Below are 19,495 nucleotides of genomic sequence, written 5' to 3'. Positions count from 1 at the left end.
GAGGGTCTGATTTAGGGACAATTTATTGACACCAATCAGCCTAAAAGCACGTTTTTGGGGTGTGGGAGGAAACCGGAGCACCCGGAGAAAACCCACGCAGTCACAGGGAGAATGTGCAAACTCCCACAGACACCGACCCAATTGGAGATCCGACCCAGGTCCCTGTAACTGCACAGCAAACAGTGATAGTCACTGAGCTGTCGTGTTGCCCGTCAGTTGGTCCAGTTTAAGCGTACACTAACGACGTGAAGCACTAGGCAACTCTCGAAGCAACATCCAAGAGCAGCCCTCTCACGCCCCACTGTGTGTATGCTCTTTGTTGGCCAACAAGGCGGACCAAATCACCTGTGGATGTAAAAAAGAGACATCAATAAACATACACAGCTTATACAGACATTCACGGAAGATCCCCAGAAGCTCAAACATAAGTCAGGTGAGCCATAAAATATGTTGGACGGCCCATAGGAATCTATTGATTCCCAGGAACGTCCTGAGGCTCTTGATCCTTATTTAGAAGAGTCTTTTGTATCCCTCCATCTCTAGTTTGCTCATGTGCCTATCTAGGTAAGCCTTAAACAACTCTAGCGTGCCTGCCTCCACCACCCTACTTGGCAGTGCATTCCAGGCCCCCACAACCCTCTGTGTGAAAAACCTCCCTCTAACATCTGAATTATACCTCGCCCCTCTCACCCTCAACCCATGGCCCCTCGTGATTTTTGCATCCAACCTGGGAAAAAGCTTCCCACTATTCGCTCTCTGGCGGACAAATCAAAAATAATAGGACATAATATTGAAAACTGGAGACAAGTAATTTAGGAGTCAATCAAGAAACTCTTTTTTATACAAAAGCTAGAAAAATTCTGGCCTCTTTTCCACAGATGAATTTGGATGCTGGAGATCAATGGAGATTTTGAGACTGAAAGAGATGAGAAAATGTTTGCTGGGTTAGGCAGCTTCCAGGGATCTGGAGCAAAAGCTGGTAAATGGATTTAATGCACAAGTCAAAAATAATTTAATGCCATCTACATTCCAAAAACAGATTTTTAATGAAGTCAGGAGCTTTAATTGAAGGGCTAGCATCAGTACAATGTGATGGGCTGAACAGTCTATTTTAACACTACAATTACTATCATCATACAATATTACAGATCATTTGTGACTGTTCTTCTGACAGTCTCACTCATAAAATTCCGCTAGGTGAACTTACCTGCATATCACCAACAAATGCCTCTCACTGAACTCACAGTGAGCAGGGATGATAGTGAGAATTACATTCTGATTGTTAGACACTAGCTGGGATCAAATATTAGTTGATATCAGAATGTTTGACACCCCTTCATCCAGTCAAATGAGAGGATGTGATTCAATTATAATTAATGCGTTACTGGTGCACCCAGCAATATTTTGTACTTGTACCAGAATTGCTAAACACTGCAGATAAAAGCAACCAATTTGCAAATCTATGTTCCACAGCCCACTTAATCATTGTTCAGCCATTCAATTTAAACAAAAACAATGGATAAGGAGCACGAATACCCTCAAACAGCTGGTTAGAATTCTAAAATCAGCCACAATCTGTCAGTGATGTTTGACTGTAAACTGGATACAGGTCCTGTTGTCAAAATACTTAACATACTTAATCTAATTCTTCCCAGAACTCAGTCAATCCAGAGGGCAGCAACACAATATTACCATCTATAAAAATTTGCAATTATCATAAAAGCATGAACCAGATATTTTAAAGGGTAACTGGATAAATACATGGAGCAGAAAGGAACAGAAAGATATAGTAATGGAGTTAGCTGAAGAAGAGTGGGACAAGGTTTCTGAATAAACACTAACATGGATCAGTTAAATTACTTGCTTCAGTGTTCTACAATCTAGAGAATTCTATATTCAGGGAGGCTTATTATACAAGAGGACTGGAGACCACAGGCAGCAGCTGGGAAGTGGGTATTGACATTCTGTTTCACATTCTTCCTGACTTTCATACCCTTGCTGTAGTAGCCAGCAGCAGCCCAATTGTCAACCTGGCTTTACCAGCGAAATGCCCACCAATCCCCCCCACCACACATAACCACCACCACCACCGCCCCCCCCCCCCCCAACCACCAAACACCATCACCCCTACCGCATCCAGCCCCCACTGTGTCTACAAACTGGCAGGGTTCAAAGTTCCAGCCCACCATGTCCATGCCAACTCTTTGTCAAACAGTTTAAAACTAATTTCATTGCTACACCAGTTCTCGATAGACAGACTTATTGTTCTGCTGGAGACCTGCAGGGGTCTGTGCTAGGCCCTCAAGCTTTTACAACTTAAATCAATGACTTAGATGAAGGATGTGGAGGCTTTGGAGAGAGTGCAGAGAAGGTTTACCTGGATGTTGCCTGGTATGGTGGGTCTTAGCTATGAGGAGAGATTGGGTAAACTGGGGTTGTTCTCCCTGGAAAGATGGGGAATGAGGGGAGAACTAATAGAGGTGTATAAAATTATGAAAGCTATAGATAGAGTGAGCAGTGGGAAGCTTTTTCCCAGGTCAGAGGTGATGAACATGAGGGGTCACAGGTTCAAGGTGAGAGGGGCGAGGTTTAACTCAGATATCAGAGGGACGTTTTTTACACAGAAGGTGGTGGGGGCCTGGAATGCACTACCAAGTAGGGTGGTGGAGGCGGACACGCTGGCATCGTTTAAGACTTACCCGGATAGTCACATGAGCAGACTGGGAATGGAGGGATACAAACGAATAGTCTAGTTGGACCAATGAGCGGCGCAGGTTTGGAGGGCCGAAGGGCCTGTTTCCTGTATTGTACTGTTCTTTGTTCTTTGTTATGAGGAGAGTAATGACATGGTAATTAAATTTGCCAATGACACAATGATAGGGAGGAAAGTATGTTGTGAAGGGGACATATGGAGTTTGCAGACAGATAGAGATAGGTTCAGTGAAGTGCAAAAATCTAGCCAATGGAATATAATGTGGGAAAGTGTAAAGTTTACACTTTGGCAGGAAGAATAAAGAAGCAGAGAATGACTTAGACCTCAGGACTCAGAGATGCAGAGGGATCTGAGTGTTCTTGTGCTTGAGTCACAAAAAGGTAGTTTGCAGGTACAATATGGAACTAAGAAGGCTAATGGAATGCTATCCTTTATTATGAAAGGAATTGAAGAAATAAGTAAGGATGCTAAAGTTATACATTGATAACTGGAATCAGCAGGTTGTTTCACAAGGAAAGATTGGACAGTTTGGGCCTGTTTCCACTGGAGTTTAGAAGAGTGAAGTTTGACTTGATTGAGGCAAATAATATCCTGAATGATCTTGACAAAGTGGATGTGGAAAGGATGTTTCTTCTTGTAGGTGAATTCACAATGAGAGGATACTGTTTAAAACTAGGGGCTGTCTGTATAGGACAGAGCTGAGGAGAATTTTTTTTCTCTGAGAGGGTTGTACGACTTTGGAACTCTCTGTCTCAGAAGGCGATGGAAGAGGGGTCATTGAGTACTTTTAAGGCACATTAGGTAGGTTCCTGTTAGGCAAGGAAATCAAAGGATATCAAGGGTAGATGAAGAATGTGAAAATCAATACAGATTGGCCATTATCTAGTTGAATGGTGGAGCAGATTCAAGAAGCTTACTTCTGCTCTTGATCTTTCATGGGATGGGACATCACTTATAGTCTGTAAGGTGTTTTTTGTGATATATAGTTTGTAAGGGCATTATTAGTTAGGGTCATAGCGGTTTACAGCATGGAAACAGGCCCTTCAGCCCAACTTGTCTATGCCGCCGTTTTTTTAAAACCCCTAAGCTAATCCCAATTGCCTGCATTTGACCCATATCCCTCTATACCCATCTTACCCATGTAACTATCTGAATGTTTTTTAAAAGACAAAATTGTACCTGCCAGTACCAGAGTCCAGAACTCTCCATTCACCTGAAGAAGGGGCAAATCCTGAAAGCTTGTGAGTTTACTATCAAATAAATCGGTTGGACTTAAACCTGGTGTTATCAGACTTCTTACTGTGTTTACCCCAGTCCAATGCCGGCATCTCCACATTCTGTCAAGAAGCCAATTTTGTATCCATTTGGCTACCTAACCTTGGATCCCGTGAGATTTAACCCTATGCAATAACCTATCATGGGGTACCTTGTCAAAAGCCTTGCTAAAGTCTATGTAGACAACATCAACTGCATTGCCCTCATCTACCTTCTTGGTTACCCCTTCAAAAAACTCTGTATTTTGTAGTAAAAAGAGCCATAGAAGAAGGGCCCTAGAATAATTGATACTAATTGATATTAAACATCTTCCAAAGGTTTCATTTAAAGGGGTAAGTAATGGCAAAAGAGCCCAAAGCCATGGTGTGCTCCTCGTGCTCCAAGTGGGAAGCCAGGGACATTTCCAGAGCCCAGGGGCAGCATATGTGCAGGAAGTGGCTCCAGCTGCAGCTCCTGAACGCTCGGGTTTCCTGTGAAGGATCCAGAAGATGGAGAATATCGTGAGTAGCGCATATAAAAAGGTGGTCAAGCCGCAGGCTCAGATTGCATAGGCAGGAAGAGAATGGGTGATCACCAGGCAAAGCAATAGGATTGGGCAGTCAGTACGGGAACCCCCTGTAGCTATTGCACTTCAGATAAACCTCTTTGGATACTGTTGAGGGGAATGGCCTCTCAGGGGAAAGCAGCAGCAGTCAAATCTGTTACAATATGGTTGGCTCTGCTGCAAAGGGAGGAGTAAATATTGTGGGAAAGTAATCGGGGATTGAATTGTAAGGAGAGTGGAAAGGTGTAATAAATCGAGAGTAACTCGATGAGGCTAAAGAAGAAAAGGCTTTATTACCAATGAGCAATTAATTATATTTATAACAGAGTCAGACAGAATAACTATGCTTGTTCGTGAACGGCAAGAGAAACCTCGCCCAGGGTGGGACACAGCCAGAGTGTGTGTGGGGCTGTCAGGAGTGTGGAGCTGAGTGGGAATTTGGTGCTGAAGGGAAGGAGGCACTTCCTGCTTTTTCTCCTCTCTTTCTAACTTTCAAATCCTAGGAGTGGTCTTGCCCTGCTGCAGTAGCAGAGGGCAGAAGGAGAAGAGCTGATTAGTAAGGAGTGGGTAAGGTCAGGTAGGTATTTAATGCTTTTATCACTTTTGTTATCACTTATAGTTTCAAAGGTCATTTTTGTGGTTTATAACGGGACATAAAGAAATGGCTGAGGAACTAAATTCATATTTTGCTTCAGTCTTCACAAAGGAAAACATGAATAATATACCAGAAATTCCGAGAGAAACAAGTTTCAGTGAAGAGCTGAAGGAAACCAGCATTAGTAGAGAAATGGTTTTCGAGAAATTGATGGGATTAAAGGTGAATAAATCTCCAGAACCTGATAATCTTCATCCCAGAGTACTTAAGGAAGTGGCTCTGGAAATAGTGGATCTATTGGTGGTTATTTTCCAAAATGTTTTGGACTCTGGACTGGTTCCTACAGATTAGCGGGTAGCTAATGTAAACCCGCTATTCAAAAAGGGAGGTACAGAGAAAACAGGGAACGGTAGACCTGTGAGCTTAACGTCAGTAGTGGGGAAGTTTCTAAAGTCTATTACCAAGGATTTCATAACTCAGCATTTGGAAGGCAGTGATACAATCAGACAAAGTCAGCATAGATTTACAAAGGGGAAATCATGTTTGATGAATATATTGGAATTCTTTGAGGATATAACTGTGGAGTTGACCAAGGAGAACCGGTAGATGCGGTTAATTTAGACTTTCAAAAGACTTTTGTCAAGGTCTCATATAGCAGGTTACCATGTAAACTTAAGTGCATAAGATTGTGGAAAGTGTCTCGAGGTGGATAGAAAGCAGATAGGAAACAAAGAGTTTGCATAAATTAATCTTTTTCCAACTAGCAGACAGTGACTAGTGGGGTTCCGCAGGGATCTGTGCTAGGACCTCAACTGTTCACATTATATATTAATGATTTAGATGAGGGAACTAAATATGTTACCTCCAAATTTTATAGATAATAGGAAGTTGGGTGAGAGGATAAGTTGTGAGGAGGATACCGAGGTAAATGCTTCAGCAGGGGCAGGGTGAGTGAGTGGGCAGATACATGGCAAATGCAGTATAATTAGATAAATATGAAGTTATCCACTTTGGCAGCAAAAATCAGAAGGCAGATTATTATTTGAATGTGTGTAAATTGAGACAGGCGGATGATCAGTGAGACCTAGGAATCCCCATGTATTGTTACTGGATGTAGGCACACAGGTACAGCAGGCAGTAAAGAAAGCAAATAGTATATTAGCTTTCATAGTGAGAGAATTTGAGTATAAGATGTTTTGCTGCAATTGTACAGGGAGTTGCCATGAAACCATGTGTAGACGATACATACAGGGGAAGCAAAAGAGAAGCTGGCATAGCTGCTGATATCCAAATCTTTGATATAGATGAAGAGGATAATGACTACCATCTACATGAAGCCATGGAGAGAACCAGGAAAGCTGAGATCAGAGGCATTGTGTAAACAACAGAATGCCAGTTTTTCAGAATGGTAACAGATTAAATCACAGTCCTGGAAAAGTCACAGCTATCTCTGAGATGGAAGCTGCAGGAGACGAGAAAGGGTTGGGAAGTGAAGCTACATCAGAGATCATCCTGTCACCCTGTATTTAGATATTTCTCAGAGCAGCCCTGGTACAAGAAGGAAAGAAAATCGCATTCACATCCAAAACCCCAGCTGGGTCAATACATCAGTGTAGAAAACGACCTTTAATAAGCTGTGTGTAGAGTTCCGTACGTATCTCTATGGGAGAAAGTCTATAGAGATGAGTGATCATTGTCCACTTCAAGAAAAATGTTGCCCTAGAGAGCATTCAGAATTAATTCCTCTTTCGAAATGGTGCTGATGGATATTCTATATCATCTGTCACATTAGGAACAGATCCATCTCCCGCCCTTGCTGCTGACCCCTCTCGTCCCTGTGACCCTTCTTCTCACTATCACTCACCTTTGACCTTGGAATCCAGTGACATTCCTTGGCCATGGTGTTGTAATGGCAGCAGTCACCTTGTCTCCCCAGGGGAGACATCTATCCCCTCCATGGCCGTCCAAGTGTCTGAGTGGCACATGATGCGGTGGCCCTTCTTGGAAAGAGATGACATGGAGTTCTCCTCAGTCTCTGGCCAATGGCCAAGACTACTGTCCCCTTCTTAAGATTCTGGCCCAAGTCTCTAAGGAGAAGTTCCATAAATCTTGGATTTATTCCAACATTAAATATTAAGGAGTGATTTGATTGATGTGTTCAGGGTATTTAGGGGAACAAAGGGGGAGGAATTCCCAGAGATTGGGAAGCCTGGGACTTGGGGGCATAAAAATCTAAAAATTAGAGTCAGATCTTTTGGGGTGAAATTAAGCAAAGACTGCTAAAGTGTGGTAAAAACTTTAAATTCTTTTCACAAATGGCAAATAAGCTCAATCAATTATTTATTTTAAATCAAAAAGGTTGATAGATTTTCTTGTCAACTTAATAAAGAGATATAGGGGTGAATTCCTCCCACCCACCATGAGAATCGTAGTGGGTGGGGGACGGACTATGCAAAGACTAGGCGGGATTTTCCAGTTTTTGGGGCAAACATGGATGGAAAATCCCACCCAGAGGATGCGATCTTCCCGGCCGTTCACACCACACTCCCACTGCAGCAAGGTCAGGGAATTCGGTGACCAGCCAAATCTCCGTTCACTGCAGTAGAATGGGAAAATCCTGGCGGCATGAATGGCCACAACTTCCTGGCCACTGAATAATAGAATAGGTTCAAGAGGCTCAACGGCCAATCCTTCTTCCTATTGCACTAGATTTAGCTTCCAGTGATTCTTGGACAGAGTTCTAAGCATTGCATAATTTAGCCCCTCAAAGTTATTCGTCAAAGCTGAATGCTTTCCATTAAAGTGTTTGCAGTAATGTTGTGCTGGCTTCAGCATTTTACACAGATTGCTTTGAAAGAGAGAAAAAAAATGACCTGTTTGTAATGTCTCCGGCTGAGTCTATTTAATCACAAAGACTGCCAGTCAATCTAAAGTCAAACAATGGGGGATCTTTTCCAAAGAGATGTTAGTGTCACATTGAGTGAGTTGTTCTGTGCTGACTGAAATCATTGCTGAGCAGGGGAAAAAACACAAGTTGGCAACTATTTGATGGCATGATCAAGAGTCCTTTCTAATGGAAATGAATGTGAAGGGTTTGATTGATTGGAATTACTGTTGTATAGAAAAGGTCTGAATAAAAAGGGCTACCAGAATAGGAAGATTTGTGTTTTGGCTCTGAACACCACAATGCTGCAAAAACTGAGATCAAAGATGCCATTAAATGGTGGATTTTATGATTGCCAATTCTTAATATTTACTTTTGAAACAGCAATCTACATTAATATCAATAAATTAATAATCCGCTTAATACTACAGATGCTGGAAATCTGAAATAAAAATAGAAAGTGTTGTAAATACTCAGCAAGTCTAGCAGCATCTGTGGAAAGAGGAGTTAATATTTTGAGTCCAATGTGTCTTCCTTCATTGTTTTGGTCTCCAGATGTCCACACATAGAATCCCGAAAGTGCAGGAGGAGGACACTCGGCCCATCACGTCTACACTGACTCTCCAACAGAGCATCTTGCCCAGGCCCAACCCCCTTCCATCTCCATAATCCTGCACATCTTTGGACACTAAGGGACAATTCAGTATAGGCAATCCACCTAAACTGCACATCTTTTGGACTGTGGGAGAAAGCCAGAGCAGCTGCACAAACACAAGGAGAATATGCAAACTCCACACAGATAGTCACCCAAGGCCAGAATTGAACCTGGGTGAGGCAGCAGTGCTAACCACTGTGCCACCATGCTGGCCCTGGTGCTTGTTTTTCTGTGAATGCTCCTGCCCCGTGCTAGTGTCTCTTGATCTCTTTGTTTATATTCTTGTCTAGTCTGTGCACAGTGGCACAGTGGTTAGTACTGTGCCTCACAGCACCAGGGACCCATGTTTAATCCCTGCCTTGGGGGACTGTCTGTTTGGAATTTGAACGTTCTTCCTGTGCCTGTGTGGGTTTCCTCTGGGTTCTCTGGTTTCCTCCCACACTCTAAAGCTGTGCGGGTTAGGTTGATTGACCGTGCTAAATTGGGAAAAACCACGAGTTGGCAACTATTTGATGGCATGATCAAGAGTCCTTTCTAATGGAAATGAATGTGAAGGGTTTGATTGATTGGAGTTACTGTTGTATAGAAAAGGTCTGAATAAAAAAATCTGTGTTTGGCTCTGAACACCAAAAACGCTGCAAAAACTGAGAAGATCAAAGATGACATTAAATGGTGGATTTTATGATTGCCAATTCTTAATATTTCATAGAATCATAGAACCCTACAGTTCAGAAAGAAACCCTTCGGCCCATCGAGTCTGCAGTATACCCACTAACCCCTCTAACCTACACATCCCAGGACACTAAGGGGCAATTTTAGCATGGCCAATCAACCTAACCCACACATCTTTGGACTTATATTTACTTTTGAAACATTAGGGGGATTAGAGGGTAAATACTTAGGGTTACGGGGATAGGACTTGGGTGGGATTGTTGTCATGGCAGATTCAATGGGCTGAATGGCCTCCTTGTACACTATGGGGATTCTATGACTCTAACCACTCACTGTGGTAATGAATTCCACATTCTCACCAATCTCTGAGTAAAGAAGATTTTACTAAAATCCTTATTGGATTCCTTGTTGAGTATTGTATATTGACAGCCTCCAGTTATACTCTTCCCCACAAGAGGAAGCATGGGGTGAATTTTCCTGTTCTGTCCGCCACAGGAATTGTAGCAGGTGAGGGATGGACCATGGAATGGCCTGTTGACCTCGGGTGGGATTTTTCGGTTTCGAGGTGAGTGTGGCTGGAAAATCCCAGTGAGAAGTCTCACAACACCAGGTTAAAGTCCAACCAGTTTATTTGTTAGTAAACCCACAAGCTTTTGGAAACACTGTTCCTTTGTCGGGTGAATGGAAAGTTCTGATCAGAGAGGGGCATATAAAGACACACACAGTTTACAGAATACTGATTAGAATGCGAGTCTTTACAGCTAACCTGCTTTTCAAGTCTTAAAGATGCAGACAGTGTGAGTGGAGATAGCATTAGCATAGGTTAAAGAGATGTGTATTGTCTCCAGACAGGACAGTAAGTGAGATGTTGCAAGTTAAGGCAAGTCATGGGGGTTACAGATAGTGTGACATGAACCCAAGATCCCGGTTGAGGCCGTCCTCATGTGTGCGGAACTTGGCTATCAACTCCCACCCATTGTTGCGATATCCAATTGATCAAAACCTTTCAGAATTATAAAGACCTCGATTAAGTCACCCCTCAGCTGTTTCTTTTTGACAGGAAAGTGACCCAGCCTGGCAATCCTTTCCTGATATACATTCCCATGTGTTTTGGAAACAACTTTGTAAAACTTCCCTGCACCCTCTCCAGTGCCTCTACTTTCATTTTATAATATCATTTCCAAAACTACACATAGTGTGGTCTAACCAAGCCCTATATAGGCATAACTTTCCTAATTTTTAAGAATAAAACCTAGTGCTTGGTTTGCTGTTTTTTAATGGCCTTGCTAACCTGTGTTGGAACTTGCAGTGATTTGTACTCTGAAATCCTTGATTCTTCTACCCACCTTCCAAGGAAAAAGTGACCTTCCGATTCTTCCGACTATACTGCCACACATTTATCTGGACTAAACTTCATTTTTAATTATTTCTCAGATTTAAAATATTTTTAATATTATTCATCCATCGGACATGAGCGCCGCTGGTCGGTCAGCATTTATTGCTCATCTCTAATTGTCCGTGAGAAGGAGGTGGTGAGCTGCTTCTTGAATCACTGCAGTCCATGTGTTGTGGGTTGATCCACAGTGCCGTTAGGGAGGGAATTCCAGGATTTTGACCCAGTGAAGGAACAGTGATATATTTCCAAGTCAGGATGGTGGGTGGTCTGGAGGGGAACTTGCAGGTGGTGGCGTTCCCATCTATCTGCTACTTCGAGATGCAAATGGTGGTGGCTTTGGAAGATGCTGTCTAAGGATCTTTGGCGAATTACTGCAGTGTAATTTGTAGAAAGCACACATTGCTGCTACTGAGTGGAGGCAGTGGATGTTTGTAGTGGGTCGTGGGTTGCTTGTTCTGGATGGTGTCAAGCTTCTTGAGTGTTGTTGGGCAAGTGGGGAGAATTCCATCCTAACTTGTGCCCTGTAGATGGTGGATAGGCTTTAGGGAGTCAGGAGGTTAGTTACCTGCTGCAATATTCCTAGCCTCTGACTTGTTCTTGTGTTTATGTGGTGAGTCCAGCTGAGTTTCTGGTCAATGGTAACTGTGAGGATGTTGACAGTGGGGGAGTCAGTGATCGTTATACCATTGAATGTCAACTGGCAGTGATCGGAGTGTCTCTTCTTGGTGTTGGTCATTGCCTGGCATTTGTGTGGCGTGAATGTTATTTGCCACTTGTCAGCTGAAGCCTGGATATTGCCCAGCTCTTGCTGCATTTGAACATGGACTGTTTCAGTACCTGAGTCACGAATGATGCTGAACATTGTGTAATCATCGGCGAACATCCCCACTCCTGACCTTATGATGGAGGGAAGGTCATTGATGAAGCAGCTGAAGGTGGTTGGGCCGAGGACACTGAGGGACTCCTGCAGAGCTGTCGAGGAGCTGAGATGACTGACCCCCCAACAACCGCAACCATCTTCCTGTGTACCAGGTATGATTCCAACCAGCGGAGAGTTTGCCCCCTGATACCCATTGGTTCCAGTTTCACTCGGGCTCCTTGGTGCCACACGATCAAATGCGGCCTTGATGTCAAGGGCTGTCACCCTCACCTCACCTCTGGAATTCAGCTCTTTCATCCATGTTTGAATCGACTCTGTAATGAGGTCAGGAGCTGAGTGACCCTGGTAAAACCTAAACTGGGCATCACTGTTCACTGCCCCTCTTATCCACCTCCTCCCCCACTACATCACTGTCCCCCTTATTAACCCCCCCCACTACCCCACACATCACTGTCCCCCTTATTAACCCCCCCACTACCCCACACATCACTGTCCCCCTTATTAACCCCCCCCACTACCCCACACATCACTGTCCCCCTTATTAACCCCCCCCACTACCCCACACATCACTGTCCCCCTTATTAACCCCCCCACTACCCCACACATCACTGTCCCCCTTATTAACCCCCCCCACTACCCCACACATCACTGTCCCCCTTATTAACCCCCCCACTACCCCACACATCACTGTCCCCCTTATTAACCCCCCCCCACTACCCCACTACATCACTGTCCCCCTTATTAACCCCCCCCTCACTACCCCACACATCACTGTCCCCCTTATTAACCCCCCCACTACCCCACACATCACTGTCCCCCTTATTAACCCCCCCACTACCCCACACATCACTGTCCCCCTTATTAACCCCCCCACTACCCCACACATCACTGTCCCCCTTATTAACCCCCCCACTACCCCACACATCACTGTCCCCCTTATTAACCCCCCCCACTACCCCACACATCACTGTCCCCCTTATTAACCCCCCCCACTACCCCACACATCACTGTCCCCCTTATTAACCCCCCCCACTACCCCACACATCACTGTCCCCCTTATTAACCCCCCCCACTACCCCACACATCACTGTCCCCCTTATTAACCCCCCCACTACCCCACACATCACTGTCCCCCTTATTAACCCCCCCCACTACCCCACACATCACTGTCCCCCTTATCCACCTCCTCCCCCACTACATCACTGTCCCCCTTATTAACCCCCCCACTACCCCACACATCACTGTCCCCCTTATTAACCCCCCCACTACCCCACACATCACTGTCCCCCTTATTAACCCCCCCACTACCCCACACATCACTGTCCCCCTTATTAACCCCCCCACTACCCCACACATCACTGTCCCCCTTATTAACCCCCCCACTACCCCACACATCACTGTCCCCCTTATTAACCCCCCCACTACCCCACACATCACTGTCCCCCTTATTAACCCCCCCACTACCCCACACATCACTGTCCCCCTTATTAACCCCCCCACTACCCCACACATCACTGTCCCCCTTATTAACCCCCCCCACTACCCCACACATCACTGTCCCCCTTATTAACCCCCCCACTACCCCACACATCACTGTCCCCCTTATTAACCCCCCCACTACCCCACACATCACTGTCCCCCTTATTAACCCCCCCCACTACCCCACACATCACTGTCCCCCTTATTAACCCCCCCCACTACCCCACACATCACTGTCCCCCTTATTAACCCCCCCACTACCCCACACATCACTGTCCCCCTTATTAACCCCCCCACTACCCCACACATCACTGTCCCCCTTATTAACCCCCCCACTACCCCACACATCACTGTCCCCCTTATTAACCCCCCCACTACCCCACACATCACTGTCCCCCTTATTAACCCCCCCCACTACCCCACACATCACTGTCCCCCTTATTAACCCCCCCACTACCCCACACATCACTGTCCCCCTTATTAACCCCCCCCACTACCCCACACATCACTGTCCCCCTTATTAACCCCCCCACTACCCCACACATCACTGTCCCCCTTATTAACCCCCCCACTACCCCACACATCACTGTCCCCCTTATTAACCCCCCCCACTACCCCACACATATCACTGTCCCCCTATCCAACCCCTCCCCCACTACCCCACACATATCACTGTCCCCCTATCCAACCCCTCCCAGCTACCCCGACCGCTGCCCCTCCCCCACAACAGTGAGTGATCGGGCCTCCCACCAGCCCCCCCAAGAAACATCTTATCCGCCTCCCTCCTTCCTCCCCACCCCCAAGACAATGATCTGGCCTGACTCCCCCTCCCCTCCAAGGGACATCTGACCCGCTTCCTCCTCCCCACCCCCCCCCACCCAACAGACAACGGTTGGCCCTCTCGCAAACCCCCCCAACGCCTGCCAGAGATACGACTGACCCGCTTCCTCCCCCTCAACCAGAGAATAATCTGACCACACTCCCCACCCCCGCCCTCCACTACCCCCCACCCCACCCCCGAGTCAGGGGGCTGTTGGAATCACTGAACTCACTCTTCAGCAGCTGGAGCGCCCGATTCCAGCTTTTATTCAGCAGGTTCATTGCGGTGCGATTCCGGATTGGGAAACGCGGTGGGAAAGAGGGAAATGCTGATACCGGTGAGCAGGTAGTTCATTAATTCAGTTTAAATGCATGTATTCCCGAGTTTTGGTAAAGTGGCAATCTGCACTGATGTAGGTGCAAATCACGATAATAACCTCTCACCCGACTTCACCACGTTACCGCACCTGAATATCGGTGTGAGGTAATGGTAAAACAGGGCTCTCCGACTCCCTCTGACTCCCTCTGACAACCTCTGAACCCCTCTGACTCCCTCTGACTCACACTGACTCCCTCCAACTCCCTCCGGCTCTCTCTGACTCCCACTCACTCTCTCTGACTCCCTCTGACTCCGTCTGACTCCCACTGACTCTCTCTGACTCTCTCTGACTCTCTCTGACTCCCACTGACTCTCTTTGACTCTCTCTGACTCCCCCTGACTCTCTCTGACTCCCACTGACTCTCTCTGAGTCCCACTGACTCTCTCTGACTCCCACTGACTCTCTTTGACTCTCTCTGACTCTCACTGACTCTCTTTGACTCTCTCTGACTCTCTCTGACTCCCACTGACTCTCTCTGAGTCCCACTGACTCTCTCTGACTCCCACTGACTCCCACTGACTCCCACTGACTCTCTCTGACTCTCTCTGACTCCCACTGACTCCCTCTGACTCTCTCTGACTCCCACTGACTCCCACTGACTCTCTCTGACTCTCACTGACTCTCTCTGACTCCCACTGACTCTCTCTGACTCCCCCTGACTCTCTCTGACTCCCACTGACTCCCACTGACTCTCTCTGACTCTCTCTGACTCCCACTGACTCTCTCTGACTCCCACTGACTCTCTCTGACTCCCACTGACTCTCTTTGACTCTCTCTGACTCCCCCTGACTCTCTCTGACTCTCTCTGACTCCCACTGACTCTCTCTGAGTCCCACTGACTCTCTCTGACTCCCACTGACTCTCTTTGACTCTCTCTGACTCTCACTGACTCTCTTTGACTCTCTCTGACTCTCTCTGACTCCCACTGACTCTCTCTGAGTCCCACTGACTCTCTCTGACTCCCCCTGACTCTCTCTGACTCTCTCTGACTCCCACTGACTCTCTCTGAGTCCCACTGACTCTCTCTGACTCCCACTGACTCTCTTTGACTCTCTCTGACTCTCACTGACTCTCTCTGACTCTCTCTGACTCCCACTGACTCCCACTGACTCTCTCTGACTCCCACTGACTCCCACTGACTCCCACTGACTCTCTCTGACTCTCTCTGACTCCCACTGACTCCCTCTGACTCTCTCTGACTCTCACTGACTCTCTTTGACTCTCTCTGACTCTCTCTGACTCCCACTGACTCTCTCTGACTCTCTCTGACTCCCCCTGACTCCCACTGACTCTCTCTGACTCCCACTGACTCTCTCTGACTCTCTCTGACTCCCACTGACTCTCTCTGACTTCTCTCTGACTCCCACTGACTCTCTCTGACTCCCTCTGACTCCCACTGACTCTCTCTGACTCCCACTGACTCTCTCTGACTCTCTCTGACTCTCTCTGACTCCCACTGACTCTCTCTGACTCCCACTGACTCTCTCTGACTCTCTCTGACTCCCACTGACTCTCTCTGACTCCCCCTGACTCCCACTGACTCTCTCTGACTCCCACTGACTCTCTCTGACTCTCTCTGACTCCCACTGACTCTCTCTGACTTCTCTCTGACTCCCTCTGACTCCCACTGACTCTCTCTGACTCCCTCTGACTCCCACTGACTCTCTCTGACTCCCACTGACTCTCTCTGACTCTCTCTGACTCCCACTGACTCTCTCTGACTCTCTCTGACTCCCACTGACTCTCTCTGACTCCCACTGACTCTCTCTGACTCTCTCTGACTCCCTCTGACTCCCACTGACTCCCTCTGACTCTCTCTGACTCCCACTGACTCTCTCTGACTCCCTCTGACTCCCACTGACTCTCTCTGACTCCCACTGACTCTCTCTGACTCTCTCTGACTCTCTCTGACTCCCACTGACTCTCTCTGACTCTCTCTGACTCCCACTGACTCCCACTGACTCTCTCTGACTCTCTCTGACTCTCTCTGACTCCCACTGACTCTCTCTGACTCCCACTGACTCTCTCTGACTCTCTCTGACTCTCTCTGACTCCCACTGACTCTCTCTGACTCCCTCTGACTCCCACTGACTCTCTCTGACTCTCTCTGACTCCCACTGACTCTCTCTGACTCCCACTGACTCTCTCTGACTCTCTCTGACTCCCACTGACTCTCTCTGACTCCCTCTGACTCCCACTGACTCTCTCTGACTCCCTCTGACTCCCACTGATTCTCTCTGACTCCCACTGACTCTCTCTGACTCTCTCTGACTCCCACTGACTCTCTCTGACTCTCTCTGACTCCCACTGACTCTCTCTGACTCCCACTGACTCCCTCTGACTCCCACTGACTCCCTCTGACTCTCTCTGACTCCCACTGACTCTCTCTGACTTCTCTCTGACTCCCTCTGACTCCCACTGACTCTCTCTGACTCCCTCTGACTCCCACTGACTCTCTCTGACTCTCTCTGACTCTCTCTGACTCCCACTGACTCCCACTGACTCTCTCTGACTCTCTCTGACTCCCACTGACTCCCACTGACTCTCTCTGACTCTCTCTGACTCCCACTGACTCTCTCTGACTCTCTCTGACTCTCTCTGACTCCCACTGACTCTCTCTGACTCTCTCTGACTCTCTCTGACTCCCACTGACTCTCTCTGACTCTCTCTGACTCCCACTGACTCTCTCTGACTCTCTCTGACTCCCACTGACTCTCTCTGACTCTCTCTGACTCTCTCTGACTCCCACTGACTCTCTCTGACTCCCACTGACTCTCTCTGACTCTCTCTGACTCCCTCTGACTCCCACTGACTCTCTCTGACTCCCACTGACTCTCTCTGACTCTCTCTGACTCTCTCTGACTCCCACTGACTCTCTCTGACTCCCTCTGACTCCCACTGACTCTCTCTGACTCTCTCTGACTCCCACTGACTCTCTCTGACTCTCTCTGACTCTCTCTGACTCCCACTGACTCTCTCTGACTCCCTCTGACTCCCACTGACTCTCTCTGACTCCCTCTGACTCCCACTGACTCTCTCTGACTCCCACTGACTCTCTCTGACTCTCTCTGACTCCCACTGACTCTCTCTGACTCTCTCTGACTCCCACTGACTCTCTCTGACTCTCTCTGACTCCCTCTGACTCCCACTGACTCCCTCTGACTCTCTCTGACTCCCACTGACTCTCTCTGACTCTCTCTGACTTCTCTCTGACTCCCTCTGACTCCCACTGACTCTCTCTGACTCCCTCTGACTCCCACTGACTCTCTCTGACTCTCTCTGACTCTCTCTGACTCCCACTGACTCCCACTGACTCTCTCTGACTCCCACTGACTCCCACTGACTCTCTCTGACTCTCTCTGACTCCCACTGACTCTCTCTGACTCTCTCTGACTCTCTCTGACTCTCTCTGACTCCCACTGACTCTCTCTGACTCTCTCTGACTCTCTCTGACTCCCACTGACTCTCTCTGACTCTCTCTGACTCCCACTGACTCTCTCTGACTCTCTCTGACTCCCACTGACTCTCTCTGACTCTCTCTGACTCTCTCTGACTCCCACTGACTCTCTCTGACTCCCACTGACTCTCTCTGACTCTCTCTGACTCCCTCTGACTCCCACTGACTCTCTCTGACTCCCACTGACTCTCTCTGACTCTCTCTGACTCCCACTGACTCTCTCTGACTCTCTCTGACTCTCTCTGACTCCCACTGACTCTCTCTGACTCCCACTGACTCTCTCTGACTCTCTCTGACTCCCTCTGACTCCCACTGACTCTCTCTGACTCCCACTGACTCCCTCTGACTCTCTCTGACTCCCACTGACTCTCTCTGACTCTCTCTGACTCCCACTGACTCTCTCTGACTCTCTCTGACTCTCTCTGACTCCCCCTGACTCCCTCTGACTCTCTCTGACTCCCTCTGACTCCCCCTGACTCTCTCTGACTCCCTCTGACTCTCTCTGACTCTCTCTGACTCCCACTGACTCTCTCTGACTCACACTGACTCTCTCTGACTCTCTCTGACTCCCACTGACTCTATCTGAGTCCCTCTGACTCTCTCTGACTCTCTCTGACTCTATCTGACTCTCTCTGACTCCCACTGACTCTCTCTGACTTCTCTCTGACTCTCTCTGACTCCCACTGACTCTCTCTGACTCCCTCTGACTCCCACTGACTCCCACTGACTCTCTCTGACTTCTCTCTGACACTCTCTGACTCCCACTGACTCTCTCTGACTCCCACTGACTCTCTCTGACTTCTCTCTGACTTCTCTCTGACTCCCACTGACTCTCTCTGACTCCGTCTGACTCCCTCTGACTCTCTCTGACTCTCTCTGACTCCCACTGACTCCCACTGACTCTCTCTGACTCTCTCTGACTCCCACTGACTCTCTCTGACTCCCACTGACTCTCTCTGACTCCCACTGACTCTCTCTGACTCCCTCTGACTCCCACTGACTCCCACTGACTCTCTCTGACTTCTCTCTGACACTCTCTGACTCCCACTGACTCTCTCTGACTCCCACTGACTCTCTCTGACTTCTCTCTGACTTCTCTCTGACTCCCACTGACTCTCTCTGACTCCGTCTGACTCCCTCTGACTCTCTCTGACTCTCTCTGACTCCCACTGACTCCCACTGACTCTCTCTGACTCTCTCTGACTCCCACTGACTCTCTCTGACTCCCACTGACTCTCTCTGACTTCTCTCTGACTCCCACTGACTTCTCTCTGACTCTCTCTGACTCTCTCTGACTCTCTCTGACTCCCACTGACTCTCTCTGACTTCTCTCTGACTTCTCTCTGACTCCCACTGACTCTCTCTGACTTCTCTCTGACTCTCTCTGACTCCCACTGACTCTCTCTGACTTCTCTCTGACTCTCTCTGACTCCCACTGACTCTCTCTGACTTCTCTCTGACTTCTCTCTGACTCCCACTGACTCTCTCTGACTTCGCTCTGACTCCCTCTGACTCTCTCTGACTTCTCTCTGACTCTCTCTGACTCCCACTGACTCTCTCTGACTTCTCTCTGACTTCTCTCTGACTCCCACTGACTCCCACTGACTCCCACTGACTCTCTCTGACTCTGTCTGACTCCCTCTGACTCCCACTGACTCTCTCTGACTTCTCTCTGACTCTCTCTGACTCCGTCTGACTCCCTCTGACTCTCTCTGACTCCCACTGACTCCCACTGACTCTCTCTGA

This window comes from Carcharhinus amblyrhynchos, chromosome 24 (genome assembly GCF_965287045.1).
Source record: "Carcharhinus amblyrhynchos chromosome 24, sCarAmb.v2.hapA, whole genome shotgun sequence".
NCBI lineage: Eukaryota > Metazoa > Chordata > Chondrichthyes > Carcharhiniformes > Carcharhinidae > Carcharhinus > Carcharhinus amblyrhynchos.
The sequence above is the reverse complement of the archived record's forward strand: the minus strand, read 5'-3'. Positions refer to the sequence as shown.